Source organism: Rissa tridactyla, chromosome 2 (assembly GCF_028500815.1).
Source record: "Rissa tridactyla isolate bRisTri1 chromosome 2, bRisTri1.patW.cur.20221130, whole genome shotgun sequence".
NCBI lineage: Eukaryota > Metazoa > Chordata > Aves > Charadriiformes > Laridae > Rissa > Rissa tridactyla.
Genome location: NC_071467.1, coordinates 137,212,240 through 137,229,964, shown reverse-complemented (window position 1 = coordinate 137,229,964; position 17,725 = coordinate 137,212,240). Strand labels below are relative to the sequence as shown.

The window sequence follows — 17,725 nt, the reverse complement described above, 5'->3', positions numbered from 1 at the left end:
ACTCAGACGGGTCTTCTTTTACGTTCGTGAGCTGGACTGAATAGGCAGGCTTTTGTTTTTTGTCACAGAGCATACCTTGGTTTAAGTATGTCAAATGATGAAGAATTCAGCACATTTTTAGTCAGTATCCCTATAACTACAGTATATCTTTTCATAGTGTGGACTTCTAGACTAATAATTAATTAATAATTTCTAACAGTAATATCTTTTTAACAATAACATTTCAAGTGGATTTTGGAATTTCTGTATTACTTAGCTTAGCATATTTTCCATTACAAAGGAAAAAAGCCCAAACAAACAAGCTTCTTTTATGAAAGAACACGGTTGAAATTCTGCAAGACGGTTTGCAGGCTTCAGTAGCCCTGAAAGTTTTTCACCAGCTGCAGGTATGTGATGGCTTTCTGCTTATAATGGGAGTGGTACAAAAAAGGCAGAGCGACTATCTCAACTTCTTTGTATGAGGCCTGTAGGGCATAGTATGACTTTCTCTCTTAAGCTTTGGAAACATAATTAGTGTCTTGAACAAAACAAAGGTAAGCCAAGCATAGGTTGGGAAAATAACCTGTTTTAAGCAACCAGCAAAGCTATGATTTAGAAAGACACAGGTAGGAAAAGGAAATATCAACAGGCAAAGATAACTCTTGTTTTCTATGATTTTGGGAAACTCTAATTAACAGACGGTTAGAGACTGAGGTGGCCTCCCTTGCACCTGGCTTGTGGGTGATGTTCTGCAGGAGGGATTACAGCTGGAGTTTTCTTTGATCTTCTGTCACCAGAGTCCTTTAATTACGAAAACAGTCTCTAACAACTGTAGCGTTGTTTTAACGTTTGGTGGTTAAAGCGTAACAAACCCCGTATCTCTGTTGTGTAGGAACCTTGAATAAACCCATTGACATATGGTGTCTCAGTAAAAGTGGCATGATTTTTCTGACAATCTTTCTAAGGTAAATAGGAGTCATGGATGTTAAACAGTATCAAAATTTAAGCCAATTTTCTGTAGAAGCCGGAATATGGATATATATGGTATTACATTGGTCTGAAAAAATTTGCATTAATGGACAATATCTGCCTTTAACCCTTTATATCGAAGAAATGTTCCTCACTACTAACATTACATGCAAAAGATTTATGAGAAGTACCCAAGTATAGGAAGACTGAAATGAAGCTAACAGGATAATTCTACATCAGATTACAAATTTGGGACAAAATTTGTAATTATAATTTTGTCCCAAACACTTGTGTTTGCATTCATGAGAGAAAACACTTATTTAAGTGATAACTTTAGTTCCTTGAGTTCAATAAAACTGTGATTAGAAATCTTTGAGTTCAGGCTTCTTTGCTGGATGAAATTTTAAACAAGTTTTTTTTTTTTTTAAAAGTCAAAAGAAAGTAATTTGACCCATCTACTTTTCCTTCTCACACATCTTAGTTTAATTTTAAAGAAAAATGACTGTGGTTTAACTAAAGCGAATCTAGTGAAATAATTATGACTGAATACTTCAAATGATAGTCAGAAAGCAATTAGAAGTCATTGAATGAATGCATGCTATTCAATAGCTGACATGTCTGGGCAGTTTGTAGTCTGACGTTAGAAAAGGGCTAATGAGTAAGACCTATCTGCTTGTCACACTGGCCTCATTAATAGTGGTCAATATTGGTTTTCCCAAATTGTGAGTATGACAGAGTAAAAGCACATCCACGCAACAGTCAGTCAGAGAAATGATGCATAATTGTTGGAAGTACTTAAAGAGATATTTAAAAATAATTCTTCCCTTCCTGAGTCAATTTAGCATAAGAATTCATTAATAACTGAATCATTAGACTGATTCTGACTAATAAAAGGTACATAAGGATAGACTTATAACTGGTTACCAGGGAAGAATTAAAAAAAACTTCCAAACTCAAACCAAATGACCCCAGAAAAACCCACCAAAGTATGAGGAATCTGGGCCCAGATTTCACCTTGAAGAACTAATTTCATTAAGAACAGGCTGTATTCTGCTGACATACATGTTTTGTGTCAAAAGACATTAGACAGTTATGAAGATCTCATGTTTTTTTGACCAGTGGAAATGTTCCCAATACTGTTACAGTAGTCTGAAAACGTTATCATAGCATGAGAAATCATTGGAAAGTAAGGTAAAGTAAATGTGACACATTTATACAGATAGATTTCTAGAGGAGACAGTCTCATAGTTGTTCTTCCTACAGGAAGAAATTATCATGTTTTTCCCCTGTTATTCAACATCTGACTTTGTTAAATCTAGCTGAATTTGCCAAAGCACAGATCATCTATCGATGGGCCGTTTTCCTCCCAAGTCAAAGGTAATCCAATGACAGGACATTGTGTCGCAGCAGAAGGTTAAAATGTCCAGTTTTTAGAGGATTGCAGTTATCTTTCAAAGCACCAACCCCACCTACTAGCCACATGAAATGAGAAAGATTTGTAATAAAGCAGAAATAAAATGGTACAAAAGGAATCTATATTCTTCTCTCAGCAGTACCTAAAACCACCCAGGACAGACCACGTTCAGGAAGAAAAAGTGAAACATTTTATTCACTCATAGAGCCAAACTTGCTTAATGCCTGCCAAGCCTTCACCAAGAAAGGAATTGCTAACAGCCATTGGAGTTACAATGGTAGAGATACAATGTTCATATTGCTTGAATGCTTTGTTATTGTTAAGGAGGTAGGAATGAGCATTACAAAATAAATAATCAAAATCATAATTTAAAAAATCAAAATGAGCACTGCAGAGTATGTGATAACAGTGAGATTAGAAGAGGAAGGCAAACCAGTAGCAGCATGCAAGCAGAACTGTATTGGCAAAAATAAGACCCCAGAACCAATGCTGACATGCAAACCCAAAAAGGAGGTGGTGGTACACGCCGCTTGCTGTCTGCTGTCTTTCTCCATCCCTTTGTTGAACTAAATTGATTGTTCACAGTCATGGAAGCAGAAGACATAAAACAAAATTCTTCATCCCGTTGGTTAGGACAAGTGCTGGGAATGTTATGTCATTTTAATTTTGGACTGTCCTATGGACAAAGCCTCAGTTCCCTAAATCCAGTTATGTTACAACAGCTGACCATACCATGGGTGAATGATTTAAGTGCAGGCTGGACAAAATGTGGGGTACATCTTAATTATGCTGCTTTTCTTGATAGAACATGTATGTACTGAAAAACCAACGCCTTTGCTCATATGCTAATTGTTCATCATCATGTATTTCCTCTTGGACTCTACACATTGTCTGCATAATGTATTCCAGTGATTGGGAATAAAACAATAATCTGGCTTTTGAAACAAATGCATTTTAATGTCTACATGTGTGTTACAAGTATATATGCATGCATATATATAAACATATGTATACTTATGCATGTATATGAAAATATAGGGTTTTTTTAAACAATGTTTTAAAACGTTGTATGTTCCTACATAAAACTAGCAACTTCACTTTTTCTGTTACTGGGAGGTGAATATTCAACTAGGTAGCTTTTATTTTATTTTTTTCTCCAATTCACTGAGAGAGATTTTGACAACAAGAATTAGGACCAATTTCAGTCTTAACTGATTCACATCACTTCTGCATTTGGTACCCAGTGTATAAAAACAGAAAATACAATAGGATTAGATTGCTGCATTTCCCTGTTTATTAGCCATTATTTCTCATTGTGTTGTTTGTTTCGTTTGTTTTGCTTTTTGCTTCCTGACAAGGCCATTGAAGACTGCCTACGGAGAAACCACTTACTCAAATTGCTCCTTGTGGAGGGAAGGCAGAGTTTTAGAAATGAAGCTTGAGCTAAACAGCAGATTCTGCCTTCTTTTCTATGTGGAGAACCTTAAGTGACTTTCTTGCCTGTTCTGTAAACAACTGGGGATGAATTCAGTACCTCTGTGCAAATTTCAGGTTGTGAACAAATAGAAGATGATGGTTTTAAATCAGGATTTTTTTTTTTATTATTAATGTTACTTGAGCACAAACCTGGTTTATCCTAATACTCTATACAAATTATATCCCTTGTTCTATCAGAAGATTTGAGTGATCAGTGGAAAATGCAGGGAGGCAGCAGAGATAGCAGCTGTGGTGGCTGAGAGAGGACTAACAGGAGAATGCTAGTGATGCCATCCCCACCTTGCTGCTGAAGTGCTTGACCAAGCACCGAGGCTAAAGCTAGAATCCTGCAAAATGACAGGCAAACAAGATCACTCTTATCCTGTTGAAAAACCATTATTTTCTCCTACTGATGCACTGTAAAAGCCTAAAAGTTCAGGCTCCTAAGGTATCTTGAGTGTCTCAATAAGTTAGGAAAGTTTTCCTGAGCTGCTCTCCTGAGTATGCAAACAGCATTTTAGGTTCCCGAGTGCTTGGTTAAGTGCCTGCGCTTTGAGCTGTGATGAAATTAGACCAAGAGGTTACAGAAAGCTTTGCTTTACAGTTGCTCACTTGTCAGCAAAGAGGAGGCAGCAACTCAAAGGCAAAAACGTTCACCAATAATTGAAAGAAACTGCCATGTTTTTCTAAGTGCCGGGAAAAGGCTCCGTGTGTGGTCTTTTAATTATTCTACTTATGAAATCAAGCAGCAATCAGTGGAAGCATGCTTCCTGTTTCTCAGTACTGTCAAATCCAGCTTCAGAAACTTGACATCCCTATTCCCTTTTTTTGCAGAAATAGCATTGGACTATCTCTGGATCCAAATTCCTGGCATCGAAACATGATGAGTGGAAATTTTATATCTGGAAAAATGGATATCTGACTCCTGAAAATTTAGCCATATTTGTCCCAGATAAATCTTAGGAAAAAGCAGTTCTTGTCTCCCTATGTGTTAGAGGGCACCTTCTGCTAGCTCAATATCCAACATTTTACCAGACAACTCAGTTATATAACTAAAACCAGGTACTGTACTTTACTTTTGATCACATTTTTATATACAGAACATCATGTTTAATTACAGAATATGAATAATTTTGCTCAGTGTCTCTGAAAACCTGATCTCTGTACGTTAGCAGTTTTATCTAAAATCTTATTTCTGTCATCTATGCCTTGTTTACATGTTCTCTGGTTCGTTTAGCTGGTGCAGAAGGGCTACTGCCTCTGAGCTGCTTCTCCTTTCCTTGTTATCAGGTATAGTTTGAACAAACCCCAACAGAATTCAGGACGTCTAGGTAACTGTATAGTCATAATTGCATGATGGAGTTTATTTTTTTAATAAGGTAGTCCTACATTCATCAAACAGTTACATGAAAACTAAAATGCAGGCTTTATTATTTATGGCTCAAGTAAAGATTTAATAAATTTGGCTCTCTCTGTCACCTTCTTTAAACGTCTTTTCCTGTCAACAGTCGTGTGCTGAATTGTTATTTTTCCCGAGACAGTTGTTCATTAGGAGAAGGACAATATATTATGTGGTAACCCAAAGGTGAGAAGTGGAACAATCTTCTGTGACGGAGCTGGTGTGATGCAGGAACCCATGCACTGGCTGTCACTAATCAACTGTGGTCTTAACAATCAAAAACATAGGATTTTTTGTAGCTCTTCAGGATATTATTTGAATTTCTAGTCACTGCTGTACCAAATCAGATGAGTTGTCTCTATAGTTTAGAATAGCGTCTTGAAAAGTTGCCAAGGAAGAGGCAAGCAAACGGGCAATAGTGGGGTAATATTATCAGAGACAGGGATTCTCATTAACCTCCACTAGAGATTGTTTTGTGCCCTGCAGCATGTGAGTTGTTACGCCTGTAACAGATCACCCCCTGATGGAAGTCAGCGGCTTTATGCCATTTTGTTCTAGATGAGAATCTGATATTTGGCAGAAGGGAATAGAGTCTCTTTGTTTTCAGTCCATTTTATCCTTCCTGAGATGTACTCTTTGCTTTAAATAAACATCCAATACTTTCTCTGAATCCCATTACATGATTGGTTTCTACAGTCTATCAAGACAATGAATATTAGAAGTTAATTATGTGCAATATGTAATTATGTTAGCAGCCAGACTTAAATGTAATATACTTTGATATCACTGAATCCTTCCGTGTTGTTTTTTTCTATCAAAATATAAGCAGAAGTTTCTGACCTACCTCCTGTCTGTATCACACTATGTTTTCTGTGCTGGTATCATAGCTCATCTTAATTGGGAGTATTCATATCATCTGTGTTTGCGATTAAATTAGCCGCCGGGGCTAAACTGTGTATATTCAACTATTGATGTAAAACAGAGAGTACTCCTGTTCCAGAGAGGTGGCTTTTTTTTTGTTCTTAGCACATACAGAAGTGTTCTTCATGTCTGCTCATTGTTACACTCAAAATCTTGTTTACAGGCACAGAAGAAACACCCCCTCTATATGATAAAGTCAAGAATGCGTTGTTAGTATAATTGAAAATTTAACAGTCTAATTCAAGAACCCTATTAGTCTAGTTCCAATTCTTACAGAAAAAGGAAGAAAAAATAATAACACAGCTAAAATTGTTATACGCACACTTCCTAGTTCCTACCCAATCTTCTGGTGTTAGGCTTATGTCTCCACTGCTCCTCTGGGTGTTGAGCTTGAGGGTTTCATGTGGGTGGCACTGCTGGGGTGTTACAGTGAACTTTCAGCATCTTGAGTCCTTTGCCATGAGAAATATAATGTTTGTGTTGAGGGTTTCTTCTTGTTCACTCTAGGATTGATTAGGAGTGATTTTTATACATTTGCTAACATGCTTTTATACCTTTGCTCTATCTTCATTGGTCCGCAGTTCCCCATTACACCTGAATGTACTATATATGGTGCTTTTCCCTATGATAGGTATTTTGTTTTCATAGCATCATAGACTGGTGGGAGTTGGAAGGGACCTTAAAGGTCATCCAGTTCCAACCGCCCTGCCATGGTCAGGGACACCTTCCACTAAACCCAATTCTGTCCAGCTCCAGGTCTGCATTTCTTTACCTGACCTATAACCAAGGGGTCTCCAGTGCCAGCCTGTCTCCCTTCCTTCAGCATCCTGTCCTTGTGGCCCTCGTCACCACATCCTGTCTTCACTGCTCAAGGGCTCTGCCGTTGTACCGGGCCTGCCTTTCTCTGCACTGCATCATCATGTTAGAGTCATAAATACCTTATCCGCATAGTTACTGCTTTCTATATAAAAGCATATAAAGTTGCACTATACAAAGGTAAACAAAAGTAAAATAAATTAGCCATAGACGCATGGTTAATATGAGAAATTGCTGTCACAGCTAAACTAAGTAAAACAAAGCTGGAGGCAGGTCAAGAAAAGTTCAGACAGAGCAAGCCTGACAAGCCTTAGTCCCGAGGGCTCATAATTCTGTACGAAGCTGATGGCCTGTTACTAGCAATGGCAATACCGTATTACATGGTTACCTGGTTACAGCATCTTTTGTTTACTCCTCTTTCTGTTGCATCTTGCCTGAGAGAGCAAAGGGAGAGATGAACATTCATATAATGTTATTATAAGGAATTGGGTCATTATTCTGGGCAGAGTTCTCAGTAATTCAGTTGCTGAGTAACAGCTCTTGAAAAGCCTACAGTTTAAGCTCATCACTGGCATAACCCGCCTCTGATCACTCTGCGTGTTATTACTGTTTTTCTTTCGGCTACACTACTATGACCAGGAAACCACTCTTTTTTTGATAGCACATTCTCTTCCCCAACTCCGTGAGTCCCAAATGTCCTTACTGGAACCAGTAAGAGTAGATAAAGCTAAAATATGTGCCAGAAGTGGGTTCGCAATGGTGGGAAAACCTGTGTTTTTCCAAGTGTTTCTCAGTGCAGCACACATTGACACCAGCCTCCTGACTGCATTCAGACAGTAAACTGTGCATGACAGCACAGTGACACCCATGTGATGTGCTGCTTTCTCCGTTGAACATGTTGTCCTTTGGGGGCAAATGGACCGATCTTTCTGTTTGCAAATATTTCAGAAACCAGCTTGGCCATAAGAGATATGAACATAACTTGATGTCAAATGCATGGCAGTAAGTGAAGGAAGAAAAACTTTGGTGATTATAATTGAGTTACTTTTAGCAGAATCCAAATGCTGTTAATTCTAGCCCAGGGGTGGGTCGGCTGAGATTTGTAACTGAGAACGGTGCTGCCAAGGCAGCTGCATGCAGCTCTGAAGGGGGAACTGCTTTTTGCTGTTTCTTTACCTCAATCAATGAGTGCATATATTTCAAACTTACTGTAGTAAACCCAGACGAATTTAAGCTAGTTGTGTTAGGTATTGGTAAGAATATAGTCACAGCTGCCTGAAGCTGAGCTCTCGCTGTGAAGTGTGCCTGGGCTCTTCTTCTGCTATAGTAATGCTATTGCTGGTGTCTGAGCCAGCTACTCTACTGATAACTTGTCTGGGTTTTGACTGTGCTGTAGGTACTGCACAGTACTGTAAAGGACAATGGGAAAGGATTTCTATCCCATTTGTTGGAATACAAGGATGATTAGCTTTAATTTGGTCTCTGTAAGTAAGAGCTGTTTCTAAATGAGTAAAGACAGGAAAAGATAAATTTAGGACTTTACCTCAATGAAGAAAAAAACCCCATATTCAGATCTAGAGAACACTTTTTACATAGCTAACACAGATTGAAATGAGGACTTTGATGCCTGTGGTGCATCCAGTTCCAGCTGGCTACCTTCTTCAACCTAGGTGAACATTTTTTTCCTCATCAAGACCTGAACTATTTTTTCCCCCATGTGGCATCATGTCTGGATGAACGAAATTCTGACAGGAAAAGTTCATACACTTTTTTGTCCCAATGGGTAAGTCAAAGCATTACTTCAGTTCTAGTAAATCTGTCTCTTAGATTTTCTTCATGTTTTTCATTGTTTTCTGGATGACATGTTTGGCTTGATATTTGTGGCCTGTAGGAGATCTGAAAGCAGTATTAATTCCCTGCAGTTCTAGAGGGGAGAAAAGATCTCTTTAGATGCCTCCAGAGCTGTTACATAAATTTTTGAGTTACCATACAGGGCTCCAAATTACCTGTATTAACTCAGGAAATGGGCCTGTCTGCTTTGGAGTATAGCTGGATGAAGAGTCTGGTTTAACGAGCAGCAGTTGTACAAAATGGAAACAAGATGTTACGGTAATAAAGAATAGGATGGGGAGTAGTAAGGAATACGGTATAAAGCTGCTATCCCAATAAATCAACAATCTGATCTCAGCAACGATACTGTAACTCTTACTCCATCTCAGAAAGGATATTGAAAGACTATGGAGAGGTCAGATAGAGGTGACAAGATGTGGTACAGGGAGAAACACTTTAACCTGAAGGCAGTTTTAAAACCTAGCTATGTTTACTTTGGAAAGCTGCAAATAATAGCGAACTCAAAGTTGAATAGTTTAGTAATTCAGATTGTCTTCTTTATCTCTTTTTTATGACAGAAAGCAAAAGGAACTGTTGCTTTGAGATGAGTCCTTGAATCGATGGATTTAGCAAAGTTCAAGGAGGAACTGAACAAGACTATTGGAATAAGTAGTACCAACAAAAAATATTACAAGGAGTACAAAACTTTGTAAATCAGGATTTGATCCTTCTCCAGCAACTGAAGATCAGAACAAGTTTCTTTGGGAGGTGAAATTATCCCAACCCCCATTCCTCAGCACTGGAGCTGATCTCAGGCCAGATCCAGGACTCCTTAGTCCTCTGGTATGGGAATTTAAGAAATTCTTATGCTGTCAGTGAGCATACACTTGTAATGTCTCAAAAGATCTTCCATTTAGTTAATATTATGAACTTTCGATATATATATTCTAATAATTTCTTCTCTTGTGCCATGACTCCTTCTGCATCTGCTATGTCTTTCATGAGATAGAGCAACATATTTGAAGAAATTATGCTTGTTATCTCAGTTTGTAGTACTACAGATTTTCAAAATTATTTCCAAGTCTAGATTTTTAAGCAAGAATTTTTAAACTACATTTTTTTGAAACCAACTCCAACAACATGTAGGAGTAATTTAAATTATTATGCCTCTTGCCTCCTTAAATCTGGTAGTTCTGTACTACAGCTTGTTACTTAGATACTGCTTCTGCTACTAATTAGAAACTGCAAATCAAAGCCTAATTATGCATCTCAGCTATGAAAACTGTGCAATACCAAAGAGTAGGTGTATTAAACTCTTTAATACTTGACGCAGGCTGTAGAATAAAAAATAGAACAGTGAAAGCATGTTCCCAGGAATTGTGAAAATAAGGTTCAGCTGGTACAAGCTGGAAATCTTTATTATGCTATTTAGGCAATGCTGTTCTGGTTTTTTATGCTACCTTTTCCATAGTCTCCTTTTTAGACATACAGATTTCCACAGTTGGCTATGCTATCTAAGAGCCATGTATCACCTTTTTTTTCTACAACTACTAGTCCTGTTAGTGTATACCATGCTGAAGTTTTACCAATGTATTTTCGTATTGGTTAGAAGGAATTTGATTTAGTCTGTCCATGAGGTTGAACTCTGTGCAATCTTGGCATGTGTTGATTTAACCTGAGATGAAAATGACTTAAAAAATATCTATGAAGTGTGAATTGAATTATAGAAGACAAATTTATCACATCGCTTGTCTTGTGGAGTTGAAATCGCACCTTTAATTAAACTAGAGCAGGTTTGACTAGAGAGAAAACCTTTAACTTCAGATGTAGTATGTACCGTCATGCAATCTGTTACAGAGAGTTAATGTGTTGAACTCAGTGGCTCCAAGCAGAATTTGTAGAAATTTCACTATCAGATCACGAAAACATGACATATAGGCATTAAGATTTTCTTTGAGGCTGCATGACTAAACTGTGTTTTAGACAAACATTTATACACAAATGATTTTCCAGGTAATAGGGAATAACCAGGAAAAAGATGGTTCCTGATACAGAATCCCCTTTCTAAATTTCTCTGATTATTAGTTTTCTTTTTCCAAGTTAACTTAAATTTGAAGAAATTGTTGAAGTTGTTTCCACTTTTCATTTTCTAGCCTACTCTAAAGCACGCAATCTGCAGCATTTAGAACTGCTAACATTAGTTGAACGCTACACAGCCTTTCCACAGATATGCAAAATTTTGAATGGTTTTACTTGGTTCATGAACTTTTTGCTAGTGGATCCCATGGAAAAGCAAATTTTAGCTACCCTAAAATGTGGAAAGCAAATTTTAAATTTATATTGTTTGTTCTGCATGCCAGCAATATAATTCCATGATTCCCAGCGTTGGCACATAGACTTATCGTGTTATCACTGAATTCAACACAGACAGCTCCAATTACAAATATGACATTCTCCAATCAACTCCTTATAAAATGCTTTCCAACTGATAAATATCCTATAAAAAAACCCAAATAAATTGTTATCGCTTTGTGGATCAAAGGGAAAAATTAGAATTTAAAAAATTATTCTTTATGATGTATTCATGGCAAAATTTTGACCACTCCTGGGTTGAACTGTGCATTTCACCTTCCCCTCTGCATCCAAAATAATGTATGAACTGATGATTAGGAGACTTTTCTAAAAAGTTTTGACTTTCAGGCCAGGAACCAGTCAGCAACTGTCCTGCCTGACCTTTTTGCTATTAGAATGAATCCAGAAAGATTTGGTCTCTAGGAGATCACAAATAATTCTTAGTTGATTCATGTAAATGTCCTACGCTTTTATTTGCTTAAAGCATATACAGGAAGTAATACATGGTTTTCAAAACAGTCAGCCGCCTGAGTTGAATGAAATTCAGCTAAAAGGTGCATATAGCTAGTATAATCCATGACAAGCAGTCGCTAAATCTAAAGAACTATTTTGTTGCCCCAAGAAACAATAGCTGTTATTATCACTGTCTCTGTGACATGGAACACCAACAACACTGGCACTGTGAGAGACATTTATCAAGTCATTGCCAAATTTCAGTGTCTCTGTTGACAGATGGGGACTCTGCAATTATGGCAGGGAATGCCAGGTAAAGCAAAACAATCTAATCGTACCATTAAAAAATGTAGTTCTTTCCCATGTGGCTTATAAGCATGGGAAGGGGATCTGTCTTTTTCAGTGCACAATTAAAAACAAATGCAGTTTTCACTTTTGTCCTTTTTTTTGTTTCTAATAACAGTGTTGAAAGCTGCGCATGTTGAAAGGATGCATAGACTCATCAGTCAGATAGAAGGCAAATAAAAAGGATATATGTAGACAGAAGACAATGGAAAGGAAGGCAGTAACATCTCTGTTTTCTACTACAGTAACTGGCAAAATATGCAGCTATTCTTCTATTCTTCCAGGATTTCTATTAGTTAATTATGCAGTGAAATTATTATTTTAATGGGAAAAAATCCATTAAGAAGTACAAATTCTCTTTTGTTCCTATTGCTGGTAAAGCAGCCTTTAGAGGCCTTCACAGATTATTTGCTCAATTTGAACAATTTTTTCCACTCCTAGTTTGAATGTGATCCAAAGAAATGTCTGTGCCTAGTGCTAATTAACTAACTTTCTATCGATATGGACTTTATACTTGAACTAAATAATATTTGATGGTTTGATAGGCTCTTGCCTTCTGCTTTGATAACATCTAGTGAATATTTTCATTTGCATTTATTTTTATTCTTAGACCACTACTAAAAGTATCAGAGAGCTAACTTTGGTTTAGCACCAAATCTTATCTCTATAGTACCCTTCCTTTTCACACTAAAACAATGGTTCTACTTGATGTGTGGAGAGATAAAAATTGCTGCTGATAACCCTGAACATTAAGTAAAACAGTGTATCTTGACTATAGAGAGACTATTTTTACAGCAGCCTTGCCTTTCCTAAATTGCTTTTCAAATATGTTATCCTGACTTGCTCTTTGAATGTTCTTTCTGCTTCTCAATTAAGAGAGTAAAGTCTTCTCTTTCTTTAATAGTAACTGAGGTTGGTGGAGTTCCAAATTCATCTTTGGTGAGTTCTTTTAGTCAAAGTTTCAGTCCTTTTCTTCTGAGCTTATTGGTTCCAGTGAGACTGTATGTCTGGCTCTTCCGTCATTTTGGTTTTTTTCCAAATTCATTATTCTGTCTGTGCCAGTCACAGAAAATGTTATTTGAATCTTTCCTCCTGCTGATATCAAAAAAGCATCCTGACACCACTGGAAAACATAGCATTATTAGACCTTTTGGGCAACAAGTGAGTTTGGGGGCAACCACAGTTTGGGCCTTCTCTTTCCCTTTCTGATCCTCAGTCAGCCCCACCTCTGTAGGCTGAGTCCTTCACTCATGTTTGCACTAGAAGCACCGAACAAATGGTCCTGTTGTTCACCACTCCACCAAAGGACACAGAATTTCCTTGCCCAACACAAAGCCCTCTGCATGGGCACCCACTTATCACCGCAGTTCCCCTGTACCCAGCAGTTCTGAGCAGAGGTGGAACAGACTGATGTGGACAGGGACACAAAGTGTCACAGATACACAACAGTGTTGATGCTTAGTAAGGCCGATATCTTTCAGTACTGTGCGCACATGGAAACACGTTTTCTCTCTTTGACCTCATGCGTCTCCTGTTCAATGTAAAATCCTAATGTATATTTCTGTCACCAATTTGTGAATGTCCAGACATCATCTTAGAGAAAGCTCATCACTATTCCAAGGTCTGTTCCTCCCTTCTCTAGTTACTATGGACAGTATCAGCCATCTGTCACTTAGACCTAAAACCTGGAGATAATGTTTAGCTCAGACCACCACTAGCTTGTATCTTAAATCCTCCCGATCCAATTTGTATAATCTCTTTAGGATATGATTTATTTCTTCTTGAAATGAAATATTTCTTCATTTCTTTTCCATTATGCCCTCTTGACATGAACCTAGTATGTGTTCTACCGCCTGAGACCTCTGAGACACTCAGTTCATCTAATATCTTCAGAGCAGACATAGCAGCAAACTGTAGTACTCTCCTTAGGAAGAGCACCAATCATTTGTTTCTGAACTGTAGCAAAAGAAAAATGTGTCCTTTTGTACCCTAAGCGGGTGGTCAGAGAATCTCACCGGCTCTGAATTCAGACATGCACCCAAGTCCCACACTGTCCTGAGGAGGTTCACAGCTAGATCTCTCATGTTTCAGGAGCACCTTACTCACGAGGATGTTGGCTAAGCTGGTATTTTCTACTCCTTCACAGCAGAAACACAGCAACAGTACAGAATAGAAAGCCAGCCCCATAGGCTGGAGAAGGATGACCAAATGGAGATAGATCAGTAAATTCAATTAAGAAGTATTGTTCATTTATTGATATTAAACTGCAGAACCAATTTATGTAACAGAGTCCAAAACCTAGGACTCTCCCACCTTATTAAGTACACTAACAACCATGGAGTCATAATCCTTTATAAGGGAGTGAAAGTGGGAACTGAATATAGGAGAAATACAGAAGCGTCACCAAGGCATGCTGGCATGTCATTAGGAGGCCAAAGCTCAGATGGAGTTGGTAAAAAGAAAGGCTTCTACAGGTACATTGGCAGCAACAGCGAGACTGAAGAAAATGTGGGTTTGAGCTGTGCCATCAGGCTGAAGACTTTATGATGAAAAGTGTGGAAAAATCACCTACTCAGCAGCTTCTTTGCTTCAGTCTTTAGTGGCAAGGTCTGTTGTTTCAGGGAGAGAAGTGCTACACATGGTAGAGGAGGATCAAATTATGGACTATTTAAGAAAACTGGATAGACACAGGTCTGCAACCAGGTTGGGTGCCTGCAAGTGTGCACTATCCAACATTGCAAGGCCACAGTTCCTATTGTCTTTGAAAGCTCGTGACAATTGTGGGAAGTCCCCATTGGCCAAGGAAAGGAAATGTTACGCCCATCTAAAAGGCAAGAAAAGGGATCTGGAGCCTGGTAAGCATCATTTCTGTGCCTAGGAAAAGTATGGAGCATGTTCTTCTAGAAGACTTTTTCATAGTGAGAGAAAGACAAGGAGGATGAATAGTTAGCACAGGTTTATCAAAGGCAGATTGTGCCTGACCAGCTTCAGTTCCTTCTGTGTTCAAATGACTGACTCATTGGATATGGAGAGTGCAGTAGATATCATTTAACTTAACTTTAGCAAGACTTTTGTCATAGCTTCCCATGGTATCTTCTTAGTCAAATTGAGAGATATGGACTGCACAGATAAAGCATTAGGTGGGTGGAGAAATGGCTAGACCAATGGGCAATGTGATCAAAGTCCATTCCAAGAAATTTCAAATGGCACATCTCAGTGGCTGATAATGGGGACAATTGTGCTGAGGGAAATGCATTTGTTTAGCCTGGTAAAGGGAAGAGCTTATTGATGTCTTCCAGTACCTAACGGAGAGCTATAGACAAGATAAAGACTCTTCTCAGAGGTATGTGATGAAAGGACAAGAAAAAACAGTACAAAACTGGACTTAAAGAAATAAAAGTGTGCTCACTGTGGATAACCAAGCAGTGTAACAGGCTGTGGAATCTCCAACATTGGACATTCTCAAAACTTGTCTGCACAAAGCCCCGTGTGAAGTGTGAAGTTAGATCAGGTTGCTCTGAAATTAGATCAGATTACTTTGAACAGGAGGTTGCACTAGACTGCCTCCAGAAGTCCTTTACAACTTAAAATTTTCTATGATTCTAGGCTTTTTCTGCATGTAGAATCTTCCATTCTTTTCTGCACAGTATCAAAGCTTCAATGGACAGGGTGTAAGGTGGCTTCACCCTTCTGTGAAATGGAAGAGGTGGGTTTTTTAACCTTTTCAGTCTTCCCAAGACATGAAGCTTTCAAGAAGGAGGGTTCTAGCTACTATCTCCCATAGAAAATCTATGTACAAAGAAAAGCAAGAGCCTTTCTTTAACGGGATATTTTGAATAGATCCCTTTATTTCAGAAAAGAATTTCTAAGCTGTGGATCCCAGGTAAATAAGGGTGCTTATGCTCCTGTGTTTCACATTTCCTACGTGGTAGTTTTTGGCACTGTGCTTTCTGCTTAGCCAGAACATTTCTCTGGGTTTCTACTATGAGCTAATGGCTCTCCTTGGCAGTGGATACCACCTAAAGCTCAGGCATCAGGCTCTGCATTATGGAAGAAATAATTATTGGCTCTAGATTCAAGCCACTATGCATTATGTGTAACACTGGTAGTAATAGGGTCAAAAGTGCACAGCAGAACATTCTTCTGAAGTTTATCTTGCAGGTAGTCTGCGTCTTTGTTTTTAATCTCTTTTGCTGGCATGGTTTTTGGCTCGTTTTGTGTATTAGAATTCATGAACCAGAGTCCTACTCATATGCAAACCTTCTGCAAATGACTTTTGATATAATTAAAGTATACTGTTTGTTAGTTTTGGTTGATTTAGATACAAATGAAGACTGATCATATTCTTCCTGCATCAATTAGTGAATTAGCTGTTTGATCTACTAATTAAAGAACAGTGGTTTCTGAAGACACTTTGTTAAGACTTCATTTGATAAATTATTTATTTGACTTGAGTCTATTCCAAGCTATCTTTGCTTGTGGCTTAGGCTTTAGTATTACAAGCAAAATATGTCTGTTACCTACCTCAACCATGAATACATTATATAAGTGTGAAATGAACTTTTCCCCTTCAGTTTGCTGATGTGAGAGGGTAGGATAGGAAATTCTCACAGCTGGCAGACAAAGAATTACTGTAGTTGCAAAGTGGTTGGAAACACAAATGTTGATTATTTCAATGAAAGAATTTAATTAGGGTTCCTAAAGAACAGGATATTACTGACATCATTGATTGGCAAAATGAGCAAAGTAATACAGCGCTTACCATTGCAATAGCTCTCTCTTAATGATGCCATTATTAGAATTTGGCTGGCATCCTGAAATGTGTACAATAGCTTGGCAATCGAATAACGATTTGGAAATTGCAGATGTAAGGCAATGATGTGAAAGGCAAAGGTTCACTGAAAAGAAGTCCAGATCAAGCATTTTTAGTGCCTCTCAAATTCATGGATCTGTAACGGACTGACTCTTCCTCAAAAATACTGCAATGTATAGGATAATTTAAAAAAAAAAAAAAAAAGAAATAACTGGGTTTTCTTAGTCTCACTTTCCCACAGGCAAGCTTTCATTCCTTTTTTAGCTTTACTCCCTCCATTATTAGAAATGTTCTTCTATCTTACGCTATCCCGCTAATCAAGATTTAACAGGTTTTCTGAGGAGCTTCACTATTAGATCCTGCACTGATGTTCCATTAAGGGAAAGAAACAAGGGATAGGGACTTCCTTAGGCTCCTGTTGTAGATCATCTTATGGATATTCAGTTTTCAGATGGGGTGGATTCACTGACCTAGAGCAGTTTCTGGATTGCTCTAAATTGCAACACTCTTGCAATATCCTCAGTAAAGCCACATCAGGGAAGACTCCTTTCTTGCTCTAATACACTCCATTCTTCTCTGACACACCTGGCAGACAGACTGGTAGTGGAGAGACATAGCTGAGATAGCCATAAAACCTGGCACTATTTGTACCTATGACAAATCTTTGGTTGCTGCCTATAGTCACATTGCATCCTTTCTGCAGTATTTAAGCAGTTTAAAAGTGCATTAGATCTGGTTCATATAATGTGGACTAAATAGTGCGAACTTAAAGTAGGTATTGATCATGAATTCATGGAATAAATGTTTTCACACTGAAAAAATAATGATGATTTTTGAGAGTTGTGAGAGTTGACGGGTTTCTTGCCCAGGAAGGGCTGATTTCTTCTTACGAAAAAAAAATATTGGCAATCGTAAAAACAACTTAATTTATCATAATATGTTAAAGAATATGTCAAAA

General features: G+C 38.0%; 1 long non-coding RNA gene across 4 annotated transcripts in view; it reads left to right on the top strand.

Annotated features, from left to right (window-relative positions):
* The first annotated feature begins 871 nt into the window (after positions 1–871).
* The window catches only part of LOC128905773 (uncharacterized), a 156,207-nt gene continuing 139,353 nt past the window's right edge, over positions 872–17,725 (top strand). For 2 of the 4 annotated variants that reach the window (XR_008464980.1, XR_008464976.1), the window contains exon 1: positions 4,492–4,900. This is a non-coding gene — a long non-coding RNA (uncharacterized LOC128905773). Of the gene's footprint in view, positions 945–4,491; positions 4,901–8,686; positions 8,758–17,725 lie in introns of those variants that run through there. The other 2 variants (XR_008464979.1, XR_008464978.1) reach the window with 2 other exon arrangements.